Source organism: Caretta caretta, chromosome 5 (genome assembly GCF_965140235.1).
Source record: "Caretta caretta isolate rCarCar2 chromosome 5, rCarCar1.hap1, whole genome shotgun sequence".
NCBI lineage: Eukaryota > Metazoa > Chordata > Testudines > Cheloniidae > Caretta > Caretta caretta.
Window position 1 is genome coordinate 77,923,015 of NC_134210.1, and position 16,415 is coordinate 77,939,429.

A 16,415-nucleotide genomic window follows, 5' to 3' on the forward strand; every position below is an offset into this window, starting at 1 on the left:
GAAAAGTTGCATCTTCAAAATGGAGTTAGTAGCTTAGTAAAGACACAGATGACTCATAATCTTACATGAAATTCATAAACTGTACAGATTCCTCAAACCATCACATATGCAAGAGGAATTCCCCGGTGGTTTGAGCATAGGCTTTACTTTCTTTTGACATCAGCAAAGCCAGTGTAAAGGAGATGTAGCAAAACAATGGCCTGCTTGCTGTAGTTCAGTGTCTCTTTTGTTTGTGGATGTACATGGTGAGAGACCTTTAGTGGCTAACTCATGTATGGTGGTTTGTTTAGATGAGCAGCCTGCAATAGAACTGGAATATGGATAAGAAAGAGGGAAAGCGATTTTATGGAAAGATGGAGGTTAAGTTCTGTCCTGTTCCTGGTAGACAGAACACTGGACTGGGACTATGGAGACCTGGGCCCTATTCCTGACTCTGCCACTGGTCTACTGGGTGACTTTGGACAAGTCATTTCCCATGCCTCCGTTTCCCCATCTATAAAATCAGCATAAGGATTCTAATCTCCTCTGTAAAGTGCTTTGATATCTACTAAGGAAAACCTCTGTATAAGAGCTAAATATTATTATTTAATAATGTAAAACTGGTGCTGCTTTTTGCAACATTCTCAAAGCCCAGACAACTTGTTTTCTAACATGCCACCATTTGTCAATAAGGCAATCAAGGGAAACAAGGGGCTGAGTGAAGGGCATGTGATATTAAAATCGATAATTTGCATTTGTCACCTAACATTTTGAGTAATTTTTCCCCTTTAAACATTCTGAAAATTGGGAATCACATTTTATTTGAGAGAATGTAATTCTTTCAGGATGCTCTTTCTTTTGAGTCTCAAGAGATAGCATTTGTCACATGTTTCAGTGGTTGCTATACTAAATACTCATTTTATTAACTCAATAAGTCATCCTCTATTTCTCGCTCCCAATTTATTTATTTATTTTTGCAATGCAAAGTAAAATAGTCACAGATTACCTCTGTTAATAAGCACAATGTGAAATAGGGTTGAGACTAAGCAGCTTTGACCTGCACACCTTATAAAAGATATCAAGTTAGGATCCTTTTAAATGTACTTTGACTATCAAGTCAATATACTCATGTTGTGGTTTCTTTCCAAAAACACAGCATTGATGGGGTGGTAGTGTATGGCAAATGTACTTCAAAATTCAAGAGGCAAAGGCTAAAACAACTCAAACGTATTCAAAGCTACACATTTTAGTATGAATTTCATGGTAACCCCCAGTGACTTTTCTCAATTTGCTGTTTACAGTATTTACATGACAAATCTCTTTCCCCACAAAAGAAAAATATATACATCTAAAAATAAAAAGTGTGTGTTGTAAGAGACCCACAATTTCCTCCTGCTGAAGATGAAAGTCAACTGAGCGGAGGAAAAGAGTGGCAGCTAGAGAGGCAATGGGAGAGTAAAAGGAGAGGAGAGGAGAAGCAGCGTGAGGCATAGTATCAGAAGGATGAGAGAAGCTTGGCTTGCTGAGGTGGAGTGTAAGGGCATGGCTACACTGGAAATTTCAAAGCGCTGTCGGGGGAACTCTCCCACGGCAGCACTTTGAAGTGTGAGTGTGGTCACATGTGAGCGCTGGGAGAGAGCTCTCCCAGCACGCCTAGTAATCCACCTCTACGAGGGGATTAGCTCCAAGTGCTAGGAGCATGGCTCCCAGTGCTCAGAGCCTGTCTACACTAGTGATTTAAAGCTCTCAGTCTTGCTGCGCTCAGGGGGGTGATTTTTCATACCCCTGAGCCAGCAAGTTAGAGTGCCATAAAATGTAAGTGTAGACAAGCCCCTTTACTAACCTAGCAGAATCAGATTACAGTGTGACCCTGAAGTCTTTCCAAGCAAGAGGATCCTTTCTGAGGGGCAGCTTTTAAGCCTCCTCTCTCACCTTATCAATTACAAGCTCTGCAGAGCTGGGCTCCACAAGCCTCTTCCTAGCAATAGGAAGTAGACTCCTATCATGGGAAGGACCTGTAACATCCTCACAAATAATAGCAGGCAGAAGCTAATGCATTGTGGAGTCCTGCACCCTCCTTGGCCTGGTCTACACTGGGGGAGGGGGATGTCTGTCTAAGTTACGCAACTTCAGCTATGTGAATAACGTAGCTGAAGTTGACATACTTAGATCGACTTACCGTGATGTCTTCATGCGGTGAGTCGACTGCTGCCATTCCCCTGTCCACTCTGCCTGTGCCTCTCAGGCGGAGGAGTACAGGAGTCAACGGGAGAGCGCTCGGGGGCCGATTTATCGTGTCTAGACCCGATAAATCGACCCCCGCTGGATTGATAGCAGCCCGCCAATCCGGCGGGTAGTATAGACATAGCCACGGTCAACGAGGAGTATGTCTTCTTATGCAGCTCTGGAGGTTTCCTGTTAGAGGCACTGTTAAGTTCATGGCACATCTTGGGACAACAAATACTTTAAGGGTGTCATAAATATAAAGGGAAGGGTAAACACCTTTAAATCACTTCTGGCCAGAGGAAAAACCCTTTCACCTGTAAAGGGTTAAGAAGCTAAGATAACCTCACTGCCACCATATAAAGGTTCCTTCCCCACTCTGAACTCTAGGGTACAGATGTGGGGACCTGCATGAAAGACCCCCTAAGCTTATTCTTACCAGCTTAGGTTAAAACTTCCCCAAGGTACAAACTTTTACCTTTTGTCCTTCGACCATATGCTGCCACCACCAAAGTGTCTAACGAAAACAACAGGGGAAGTGCCCACTTGGAAACGTCTCCTCCCACCCCAAAATATCCCCCCCAAGCACTACTCCCCCTTTCTTGGGGAAGGCTTGATAAAAATCCTCACCAATTTGTACAGGTGAACACAGACCCAAACCCTTGGATCTTAAGAACAATGAAAACGCAATCAGGTTCTTAAAAGAAGAATTTTAATTAAAGAAGAAGTAAAAGAATCACCTCTGTAAAATCAGGACAGTAAATGCCTTACAGGGTAATCAGATTCAAAACATAGAGAATCCCTCTAGGCAAAACCTTAAGTTACAAAAAGACACAAACAGGAATACACATCCCACTCAGCACAACTTATTTTATCAGCCATTTAAACAAAACAGAATCTAATGCATAACTAATTAGATTGCTTACTAACTCTTTACAGGAGTTCTGACCTGCATTCCTGCTCTGGTCCCGGCAAAAGCAATCACACAGAGAAGACCCTTTGTTTCCCCCCCTCCAGCTTTGAAAGTATATTTATGACAAAGGGAAAGGGCATGCCTGGGGCTACTAATGAGCAACTCTCTAGAGGTAAATGAGCAGAAATAGGCCCGGCAGTGAGGCACTCAGATTGTATGACTTTGCTGTGGAGAAGGACGGGATGTGAACTTATGCAAAGTTATTCCAAACCTAAAAGTGATTAGGGGAAGAGTAAAGGCTTGGATCTCTTCTTGTTCAGTCTGAGCTGGTTCTCCCATCCCTCTTCCTCGTTACTATAAACAGAGAGAAAGAACTTTTAAAAAGAATACCTTAAATAAATATTTAAAATGTTTGCTACATTTTCATTTCCTTAAATAAGGGGAAATGAGTGAATAGTTTACAAAACCCCCAGAGGTGGTTTGAGATGCACACAACTTCTAACTTACTGTAACAGTGACATGCTGCTAAGAAAGAACAGAACAGCTTATCTTTTCCTTGTCATCTGCTTAAAACTACTCAATCCCATATTGACCCACAGACACAGAAGAGTGGGATGGATGTAGCTCCAGACTGATTTTTATCAGAAGAGCTACTCATTAAATTTCCCAGCATCTCAAGTTATAGTCACTGACAGGGTAGGAGGAAAATTTTATAGGCGAAGAAATTTCATTGTCAAAACTAACTTGAGGGTGAGTTATTTTGTATTGTTTTCCATTTTCAAAGCAGTCTGTTTTCTCATTGCAATCTGAAGAGTGTCAAAAAACAAACGGACACCAAAACTGATGTATTGCAGCTACTGAGGATATTTTTGTAAGTATTTTTCCCCCCCAATCACAATGAGTCTGGATGGAATTTTAACACCTGTTGTCTCATATCTTTGTCTTACTCTCCAAAAGTTTTGTAACTGGACTGATTACAGAACTGATCTGAACGTGATGGGGAGGATGGCAGGCAAGGAAGGAAATGCTTTGAGTCCAGCAAACAAGTGATAGGACTATTCTATTCATTATTGCTGCTGCTGCTATTTTTGAAGGTCTATATTGGAATCACCAAGTTAAAAACTAAATACAACACACTAGTATTAACACAAACGTTAAGACCGCTACCTCATTTGCCATAACTCACTGGTATCTCAACTATGCTGTATGTACATTTTGTACTTTTGATGCTACCTGTATACATTAAAATTTAATGTTACTAAGTCAAAGAATTTCTAAATCATTCAGTATTTTTATGTTACCCATAAGCACATAATAGAATTAATTAACGAATTAAAATTTAAGGCAACCCCCAAAAATGAAAATATTACACATTTATAAGATTGCCAACTTATCAGAGTGGAAACACCATTATCTTCTGCAATTATTGAACTTTAAATGTTCTTGATAGGCCAACCTTAATGTCCATTCTGTCTGTCCAGCTATTTATATAGCATTTGAGCACACCCAAAATAGTTAAAAACAGAAAATGTTTCTCTCTTCCTTCTTTCACAGCTTGTAGGAGGATGTTAGGGTTTTACTGTTTTTTATGTTATTTTAAAGGTGTGTGTGTGTATGGTGTAAGGCTATGTGTACACCACCACTTATGTCAAAAAAATCTTATATCACTCAAGGGTATGAAAAAAACATAAGTTTCTCCAGTGTAAGTGGCAGTGTACACAGAGCTATGTTGGCAGGAGAGCTTCTCCCACTGATATAACTACCACTGCTCCTTGGAGGTGGTTTAATTATGTCGACAGGATTGCTCTATCCTGTTGGGATACAGTGGCAACATGAGAGATCTTATGGCATGGCAGCTGCATTGGTACAGCTGTGCCACTGGCAGGTGTCCAGTGTAGACACAGCCTAAATCACCTAGACAGTTTTGAAAAGCCCAACTACCACATTTTAAAAAGAGGACCTGATTTTCTAGGTGCTAAATTCAGCTAAGAGTGCTAATCTGCCAATGAAGTCAGTGGAAGTTGTAAGGGCTCATCACCTCTGAAAATCAGGTGAAAAGTGATACTATTACTAACATTAAAGCCTAAATTACAAAATGATTAATACGTATAGGGGGAGGGTGAGAAGATAATTATTTGAAAACAAGTGTATCTATATTTTGAGAATTAAGATTCAGTTTTTCTAGCATCCAGTATTAAAGCTTTGAAGGTTTCCTAATGGAAGACAAGCTAAATCTTGTGATTTGAGCCAGAATCCAGATTAATGTATCATTTATTATGAAATCCTAATAGAAGCAGTATGAACAAGTAGCACACTTGTTTTCTGATGGCACTACTTAAAATGGTAAGAAGGAAAATAATTGTGTTTGCTCACAAAGGATCATTTCCCAGTACAAATAAAATAATTACATGATCAACAGCAACCAGTGAGGTATTAAATATAGGATAAATTGTAAACTGACCAATTTACAATGTGATAACTTTAATTTATTATCCTCTACACTTGCTTACACATAAGACTTAGTCCATTTAGAAGAGTACATGACATTTTGTGATGAATGCAATATAACCACCCATACAGTACAGAGACTTTAAAGGCAAATATCAAATAATGGTGTTTAGAAAATAAAGCAAATTTGGCATAGGTAGTTAGAGAAAAACTGGCAGGCAGCAGGGTGACAAGAAACTCTTATTACTGCAGAAGGATTGCTTCTACGTGGGAGTATGCAGGAGCTGAAGACAATCAGGCTGGTTTCCTTTCTCTTATGTCAGTTATACACTAGTTACTTTAGTTGACAGGCCCAAAGTCTGCTGCTATCCAAGGATATTAAAAGTAAGAACTCTTAGCATGATATTTAAATAGTTAAGAATTAGTAAAGGCATGGTTCACTATTTGCTATACTAGTCACTTGTCCAACAAAGACACTCACAAAGTTGCCAGCAGGAAAAGAGATCCTTTGTTTTCTTAATCAAAGAAACAATGTATCTATTCACCACAATGAACAGAGACTTATCCAAGTGCTTTCACTTATGTCTTAGGGTATTATCATATGTCATAGACCCCCATGCATGGTACTGAAAGACAATTCACCTCCAAATTGCATTTATTTTGGGTATTTATGAAACAAAAGATAAGGAAGGGATTATTTAATTCCTGATCTATGGTGCCATAGGCTGGAAGCACATAAGAACAGCCATACTGGGTCAGACCAACCATTCATCTAGCCCAGTATCTGGTCTTCTGACGGTGGCCAATGCCTCCTCGGCAGCAAGTACAGAAGCCTCCATTGGTGATGTGGTGTAACAGTTTTTGATACAATTTCAAGCTCTCTTTTTAAACCTTAAGGGGTTTCCTAGTCCTGGTTGCAGGCGAGGAAGTTCTGTACAGAAGAGTGTAATCAGAGTCAGCCTGCAAAGAGCCAACCTAGATCAAGGTGCGGTGACTTGTGCCTCTCTGTTTTAAGGGTACATTTTGCTTTGTTCTTTCTGTTCTTGTGTGGTATTCTAAATTCTGAGAAACAGAGAAATGTTATGTTGCAACCTTCCAGCAAGAACTTCTCTTTTTGTATGTTATGAAACATAACACCAATTGTTGCAAAATGATAGACTTTCATGGGAATGTGGAAGACCACTGTTTCGGGGTGAAATAAGATAAGAGCAGCAAAGCATTACAGTAATTTGTTTTGTAGGTTTTATTTATTAGAATAAAACATACATTTGTATTAAGTTTATTATTTTAGTGAGATTTTAATCCAGTAATGTCATAACCAGTAACAGATTTCATTGAGTTGAGCATTAACACATTATGAAATAGCTTGTAATTTTTGTAATATTTTATATTGATAAACAATACCATTAGTTAATTTTCAAGATCACAATGGATCAGTCATACTGGCTATCTTTAATGGAATTTAAATACAACTCCAAAGACATAAGGCTTTTTTGTATATTTTACTTCTTTTAACGTTGATGCTTTCTCTATTACACTTAATTAAAACATTCAATTAAGCAAAAACTTACCAGAACAGAAAACGTCACTGGAAAGTAATAATATTAATGAATTAACTTACTGAGAAATGCAAAGACATTAGCTCATGAATCTCTTAAAATTACTAAAGACTAAATAAAATCATTAATGGATTATTATTCTTTTGGGGGGATTGTTATGAATTTTTTTCCTTAAATAAATTAATGTGATTGAACTATTAATACATGGATGAGTTGTTTGGTTTTACATCTTTTGTGAATAGAGATGTTACGAAAGATACAGCTGTCTTATCCTTCCTGGAAACCTATCACAATCCTTATTGAAGCTATGGGAAACCCTTGCTGATGGAGGACTAGAACACATCAGAATATGAATTCAATCTGATTGATTTAGCCAAGGATAACCCGGAGTCAATGGTTATACTAGTACAATACAGAACAGAAGAGCTTGTGCACTTTAGCAACAGGAGTTTCAAAAGTGCTTGGCATTGGCTTCAAACAGGAGCCATGTTAGGGCTGATACCAGATACTTTGGAAAATCCAACCTCTGAAATTCAATAAAAACCGTCAGATTTAGCTGACTATCATCAGATTAGATTTTAACCTAAGACACAGAATTTGCCATGCTGAGTATCTTTTAAGAAGGGGGGGGGATGGGAGAGAGTGGAGAACCAAACCAAAAACATGCTACCGTGTTTACAGTTGCACATAGTGTATTTTCAAGGTATGCTACAGCCTATAATCTTGAGCCCCATACCCAATTAACTGCACATGCACTGATGAGATAATCAGGTCTATGAGGTTATTTTCAATGTTCCTTGGGCTTTTTCTATTAGGTACAGAGATCTTTATCTTTTTTATCTGTCTTGTCTATTTAGATTACAAGATTTTTGGTATGGGGTTGTTTTCACTCTGCGTTTGTACAGCATAATGGGGTCTTGATCTTCACGGGGACCTCTGGGAGCTATCATAACAACAACAAAATTCTGTAGGTGTGGGAGGACTTGGAAGTACACCCTAGGGTAAGTGTTCATGCTCACTTCTCTGTGCCCAGCCAAATGTGCTAGCATAGGTACGCCTTTTAACTACCTCTCCCTACCCACTTTGTGGGTGTCTGGCAACTGGATATGCGGGGCACATGTAGCTCCTATGCTTAGAAGTGAGCAGGACCTGGAATTTTGCCCAGCTACCGTACATGGGGCACAAGAGGCCTTTTGATTTCTTCTCCAGTGCACATCCAGCCCTTAGCTGTTTGTTAGTTGGTCTGAGATTCCTAAGAATTAAGTTGCTGTAAAAATATACATCAGTATTACAAATCTGTTATTTTTTTAAATGTATTCTAAATGTATTAAAAGCTCCCAGTAATGTGCAATGTATTAAAAGTCTGCTGCACAAGTAACTTAAGCACTATGGAGTTCTTCTGAGATTGACCTTTTAAGCTCTTCACAGTAATTTAAAATTGTTTAACAAATTAATATTTTTGGCATGTGTGTTTGTCTGTGAGTTCAAGGAAAGTACACCTGATGCTACTAGTTATTGCTATTGAATAGTCAACATATTCTTCTGGCTCTTCTATTATCAAATACCTAAAAACATAAAAGGGATGACAACATATTTAGGGTCCTTAATTTTTCTAAATTTCCAGAAGTATGTTTGCGTATATACGCTTTTGAACCCTAAATCAGCAAACAAATGCATCAGACTTTTGAAATGCACAAGTTCTATAAATTTTTGGTTGAAATGGGTCTTACATATAGTAATTTGCCCAAATTCCACTCATGATTGTGTTTAATTTTGTTCAGGAAAAGAAGAAAATGCACCACTGAAAAATACTTATTCTTCCAGTTCACTGAGTGCTTCCCAGTACAGCTATTTGTCACTACCAAGATATTTTAGTGCACATGTTGCTTGCATGCTTTTCAAAATGTGGTTAATAAATGTGTCATTATGCAAATGTTTACTATTATCGTTAAAGACTAAATTTATCTCAATTATGTTGCTTCTCTCCCAACTGCTTGCAAAAATACATACGCTATCCATCTGCTTAATAGGTGAATAAATGTCACAGTGGTGTTTTCTGTTGATGGTGGTACCATAGGTGTCTCTCCAGTTATTATTTCTGTTTCCTTAGTTATTTTGGGTACTAAAACATTTTTTCTATGAAGTTGGGAATGTTCTTAATATTTTCTCTGTGTGTACCTCAGTTTTCCCTATGTGTTACTTACTCAGGTATTTAGGTGATGGGGGAAAAGGGTGTTTGATCATTGCAGACCCGTCGAGGGCAGGTGTGACTGCCAGCTGACTGCTCAGACACAGAGAATTGCTGACCATCTATATCTTGGCAACTGATACCTGGGGCTCATCCCCTGCAAGAATCAGCAGATGCTAGAGAAAAAAGAAGGGTGCAGATCAGGAACCCTTTTGCCTGGGAAAGGGACAAAGGACGGAGGAGGAGCAACAGGGATGTCGGAGGCTGGGCTGCTGGAAGCAAGTCAGTCTCCTGGCTTGGGACTCAGGAGGGAGGGCCCATGGCCATGGATACCCTAGGTTGGATTTTGCTAAATGTTTCTGATTTCTCTGCTAACAAGATCTGTTCTACATTGTGTTTCCATTGACTAATAAACCCTTCTGTTTTACAGTGCTGGTTGAGTCACTGCTGACTGAGAAGTTGAGCTGCATGGCCCCTTTGGGGCATTTAAGGCTTCCCAAGGTATCCCATCCAAATGGACTCACGGCAGGAGGCTCACTGTGTGAACAGGGGTGCTGAATGCTCCAAGGTCAGACCCAAGAAGCATGGAAGCTGAGCAGGTGAGAGGGTGCCCTGAGGGCAGTCATACTGCTCTAGGGACCTGCCTGACTTCATTCAGAGTGGTTCCAGAGCACTGAGACTGTGACTCTGTGACAGAAGTTACACGCATTCTGACTTAAAAGTCTAATCTGCCTGCCATGTAGTTGTGTGTCATAAGGAATTGCACAGTGGCATATGCTCCTTATTAAACTATCTCACACATATGTATTAAAGGGCTAGTGACCTGGAGTTACTTTTAAAGTCATGAGCTCTCTCATTTTTAGGCTCCCAATTAAGAGTGAGCCTAAAATAATCTGCCAAAAAACATATCACAGAACTAAATGAAAACTGTTGTAAACAACGGAACTGCCCAGTGATGACTACACAATATAGCGTCACAGCACCATGACCTAATGTTCAACCTAGACTTTCGCTTTTAGGGCAAGGTATACATAAACTGACATTCAAGCCAGAGAATTTGAGGAAGTAAACACAGGGCATGAAAACTTTTTAATTATTATCTGCCCTTATGCATTTAAAAAAAGGAGAAAGGGTTGAAGGGGAACATGCTTCCAGTCCTGTTTAAACGTGAGGTGCCAGTTCAGTAATGGCCCTTGGAAACAAGTGGCCTCCTCCCAGATGCCCCCTTGTGGTAGCCCTGCAAGTGGTCTCCCATGAGTAACCCAAAGGACTCTAATTAAATGAGATTCCCTGCTGGGGCCACTTTATTGCAAAAACCTTATGCAAATAGTCTAACACAGAAGTCCCAGAACCTAGTCCATATCACTCCATGTATATAGTCCTGTTCTCACCATACCCCAGCATAGCTTCCATCAAAGCTAGGCTCCTTATTGGTCCCTCTGCCAGGATAGCCCTGCCAGCCCTTCCTTCTGGGGTCCAACCCTGCTCTTCCCTCAGGAACTCCATAGAATCTCTGTTGGGATTATCTTTGACAGGGGAGCATCCCCCACTGTCCTGGCCCTCTCACTGTTTCTCTGGGTCTCTAGCAAGGAGACATCAGTATGTAAGGTCCTCCACAGCTACCCCTTCCGCCATCGCTGGCCCTTGATTCCAGCTCTCTGACTTAAAGCTGGCAAGTATTTTCCTCTCTGCTGCTGCTCCTCCTGCCTGCAGCCCTCTCCAGCCCTCAGTCTCTGGCTTGGTAATGCCAGCCAGCAAATGCCTTGTATGGCTCCCCTGCCTTCTTCAGCCATTTTTATTTTTTCCTTGTGGCCCTGGTAAAAATTCTCTTTTTTTTTTTTATTTTATAATGACCTGGTTTACCAGAGTTTATTTCATAAATCTCTCACACTTTTACAATGACACACAAACATCTCTCAAGCACTTCACGTACTTAGTGGGAAGCAATGTCCAAATTAAGATCAGCAAAAGAAAATATGCTACCAGATAACTAGAACTAGCCAGTAGAGCCCTGCATGGGACTATTGTTGGATCCCACTCGCACTATTACGGCAGTGAGTTCCTGAGAACTTGTGGGATCCCAGTCTCACTGCAGGGCTCTAGAAGCCAGCCAGTGAAAAGAAGAATCCTCTTTCTTGAATTCCCCAAATCCCCTATGGAACAGGTGTCCCAGGCCCTTACCTTCCACTGAAACCAAAGCGAACTGGGAGCATATAACACATGACATGATCAGGCCCCAACTGGGTTTAAGTAAAAACCATGTCTTGCATTTGACTTTTTAATATGCATCTTGTTCCTATAGTGATCTTCATAGAGTTCAATAGAGTCATACAGATTGATCTCCAATAACCATGGCCTCTCTTCTCTCCCATTGATGTACAGTAGTAGTATTCATTAGACCTCTTCTATGCCAGAGGCATAACCTTGTTCTCAAATTGCAGTTTGATATTGAGAAAGGAGATATGATCCCAGAATGAATTTTATATTCAGAAGAGAATTCAGGAAATGGAATATTGTTTTTTAGATCCCTTTCTTATTTAGAAGAGAAGTGACTGCACAATAATGCACTTTTCCCTCAGAGTTTACTAAGATCCTAATCTGCAGGAAATTTTAGGAAACATTACAGGGTCCAGTCCTGCTCCCACTGAACTCAATGACATAACCCTGGTTAACGTCAATGGGAACAGGCTTAGATCTATATGGTATTTTTATAATGCAGATGTCCATAAATTCCTACAGAATCTCACAGAACTAGATATTCACTCTTTTCATGATCTTCAGTCATTGTAGCTATTTCTGTATGTCCCACTCCCTCCCCCTGAGTCATATCACAGGGTTAATCAGTTATTGGATTACCGCAACAATCCATTAAAAGCCCGGACAGACCCTGCTATGAAAGGACATCTGATCACATAACATTACACAACTAATTCTTGATCTAGTAAACCAATGATGAACAGATCAAGAAAAGCTAAATAGAAATGTTAAATGCAACAGTGCAGCCATTTATCACCAATCCATGCATAAAGCAAATATAGTGCTACTAACACTCTGGCAATCCATTATGCCTGACTTTGTTTTAAAAAAATAAAAAAATTACTTGCTACTACTGAAAGAGGAAAATAAAATCCAATGTATACAGCAACCCTCATTAACATAAAATCCTTGGGGCAAGAGAAAGAGCAAGAACATGATAAAAAGAGGGTTGAAAAAGCATGTACAGCATTTCTTTTATTATTCCTGTGCATTTCTATTTCATTCCTTGCTTTCTTTAACAAAATAGTGAGATGGGGCATTCAAGGCCAGGCATATTAATTGATGGTAGGTTTAAAAAAGAAAATAAGGAAGTCTGAAGTTTTTCTCAGTATGTATTAAAGACAAAGTTTAGCTTAGCAACAAAGATGACTTTTATAGAGCTTTTTTATTTCCACCTCCTTGTTAATAGAGAAATATTCCTGTCTATTTATGTATCCAGCTAAACCAGCTCAATGATCAAAATGTTTATTTGAAATGGGAAAACTTCTTTAACTGCACCAAAGTCCAATGAAACTGAAAATGGTGCAAGAGAATTTTTTTTACATGAACAGCTTATATATTCCAAATGAAAGTTATAAATACAAAGTGAAATTCAAAAGAAATGCCTAGCGAGGGGCTGAGTAACTGGGGTGAGTGGGAAATTAGGCTTTTTCTGTATTTATAGCAACGAAAATTCTCATTTGTAATGGAATAAAAAAAAGTAACATTTTTCATGTTCATTGGGCCAGAAAAAGTGTGTGTGTGAGTCTATAGGTGAGTGTTAGGGCATACACCTGGGATGTAGGACTCCAAGTTTAATTCCCTGACCTAATGACTGTTTATCTTATGAAGTGGAATGGCTTCAACAGGAGCCAAGGAGAAAGCCCCATCCTAGAATATTCCATCATCCAGTGGGGCTAGGGTGCTCTTCTGAGATGTAGGAGATGTGAGTTCAAATCCTTCCTCCAAATCAGATAGAGATTTGACCCCAGATTCTTCTGGGAATACCTACAGATTGGGCCCTGCAGGTAAGATAGGTAGGGGAATGACTAGTCTGAGGATCCCACGGGGGTTAGGAGTGAGTTAGGCACTGGGCATCAGGACTTAGATGGCCACTGGCAGACTTTAAGGCACCTAGGGAACTTTAGTACTGGAAACTTAAATGTCATGGGAATTTAGGCACCTGAAGGGTTAAATGGCAGCTGCGCAGGGGTTTTGAGGATCTAAACTTTGGACTTAAAACTATGTCTACACTAGCCCTTTTGTCAGTATAATGTATGTTGCTCAGTGGTGTGAATAAACACCCCTCTGAGCGAAATAAGTTACACCGATGGAAGCACCAGTGTGAACAACGCTGTCGGGGGAGATGCTCTCCCACCAATCTAGCTACCGCTTCTTGTTGGAGGTGGTTTAATTATGTCGATGGGAGAGCTCTCCCCCATCAGCATAGAGCAGCTACAGGAGATCTTACAGCGGAATAATTCAACAAAGAATTGAACAAGTAAGGCCATGTTTTGAATACTGTCCATGTGCCATTTTGGAAACATCAGGCCAAATTCTGCTCTTATTTACTGTTATGTAAATCCAAAATAATTTTAATGTTAGATGTTAGATTTGCACTGGAGTGACAGAGAACAGAAACTGACTCCTAATTTTCTTCTTCTCTCTCCATACGTCTGTTCCCTTAAAAGTAAGAAGTAACAGAAATAAGAAGGATGCAGAAGAAACTAAGATAAGTTGCACGGAAAAGGCAAAGTAAGGGCCAATACAATTTATGCAAAGACTCCATATAAAGGAAAAAGATGGTATTCTTTGGAAAAATGATTGAGCTGCAACCGAACTGAAGCCTGAAAATTCTAAAGGGAAATAAGTTTGCAGACAATTTATGTCTCGGTGTTTTTCTTCTTCCTTGTGTAGCAATGCCACTGGATTATGATGGCATAGTATTTAGTGCATCTCTAGTGTATGCTTTTTAAGTAGTGAATTTGGGTGTAAAGCATTTGAGTTGACCATGGCAGGTAATCTAATGTATAGGTTATGCAAATGACAAAGTTTTTTTTTTCTCATTACAGGCAACTACTGTCTTTTGATTTTAGTATACATTATACATCTAAAGAAGTGGTGCTTATAACAAGGACCAAGTTATATTTAGATTGGTGTTCTAGTCCAAGACCAAATCACTAAGCAAGGGCATCAAAAAGTATTTACAACTTAACACCCCAAAATCTCATAAGCTTTTCTCAAGAGATTTCAAATCAACATGGTGAAAATCTCAGGCAATCAACTATTCTTGGGATATCTGCCATCTCAAACTGAAATCTGCAAGATTGTATTTGAGAGATTTTTTTCCAGATCAGAATGCGAACCAAAATACAATAAATATCTACTTTTGGATATGATTCAGAAAAAAAAAACCCATTAGTGGCAAGTTAGGATCTGGTGAATGACATGTGATTCCACCCCCCTCTGAACCTTGCTGGGGTTTGTATTTGAGCTTTCATTCTGGCTCTTCCCTATTGTACATACTTCTTTTACCTTACTATCATATGCAAGGGAGGTGTGCTTTAGATGCTATAAATGACAATGCACCACATCTCCCAATAGTCCTTAATGGTGCTATGTGATTGCAAAGCTAAAACTACTAATTTAAATTTCACCTCCTCTCCCCCCTCATCTTTGATACATCTGCTTTGCTTTAATACCCAAACAGTATGACTACTTCAGAACCAGTACAATACAGAAGCTCCAAACAATCATCATTCTCTTTCCACGTAATTAAAATAAATTCACCTCCAGAACAAATGATAATGAAACCTGCTTGTTCAAATTAGCATTTTATTAAATGAAGGAAGAATTATTGATATGCTGCATTGCCCCATCACAACTTCAGGGAGCTGATGTAAAGGTGAGGGGAAATGGGATGCAGTTAATAGCTGATGCTTCCTTTACACTGATTATTTTGACCCCGACGCACAGAAACTAAAAGCATTTGCCATACAAAACACAGACATCTGGTTTTCTCATTCCAGAAAGCATATTCTAAGCAGCAGAGCACCAGATACAGATTTCAGACATATTTCTGAAACAACGAGAAAGTCTAAGAGAAGTGTGTGTGTCATTTTGAAAGGAGCACAAATCATGATGATGCAATAAACTCTCCAATAGAGGACACTGCTAGCAGTGCTCATCCTGACTAGGGACTTCAAACAGCTGAGGTCAGGCACTTCCCCCCCACCCCAGAACTTTTGGTGTAAAACAAACCAAGGTAAAACAACTCAGTTTCTTATCAATAAAGAAAAAACAACAAAATATAAAATTAAAGGCAAATCTACTGTAAAGGGGAGGTGTAGCAGGTTGATACTCACCGGCACCGCGCCTACTGTTGGTCATCTAGGAACTAGCTGTTTTCCAGCCTCGGAGCACCCTTTGCTGGCCAGTGTCTTGCCTGCCTCAGGCCCCGTGTCCCTCCCAGACCCCAGTGACCCTTTCCCGTGGGGTTCTGCCCACATCAGTACTCCTACGCTCTGGGTCTCCCCTCCCAGGGGAGCCTCCAACCCTCTATACCCACACCTTGCCTCCGTGGCTACTGCCAGTCATCATCTAGCCCCTTTCTCAAGGGAAAGACTTCAGTCCATAATGGCACTCATCACTGGCAAGGTCGTTGGACCAGCTGCTTCTGCCTGTCCCCAGGCTACACCTCTGCAGCCCCAGAACCTTTTCAGGCCTCAAACAAGGCCTCAGCCTGGGGAGTTGCCAGGCTTGAGCTCCCCAGCACTTATCTGCATCAGGTACCCTCTGTTCCCAGGCAGCTAGGCCCTTCTCACTCCAAGGCTGAAGTGAGTCTCTGACCCAGCTCCTATCCTAGCCCTTTTATCAGGGCCTGCTGTGGCCGCTTCCCCAATCAGCCTACCTTTTCTCCCAGGAGCAGGATATCTGCCCCGCTACCTGAGGGAAGGAAGGAAGGATAGTTTAGAGGATCTAATGTACAATGTGTATTTTTCCACTGAGCCCAGGTCAGCTTTCCGAGATACTCTAAGAATACATGACATCAATGGAAGCTCCATAGTTGTAGATAGATGTAGAAATGGAC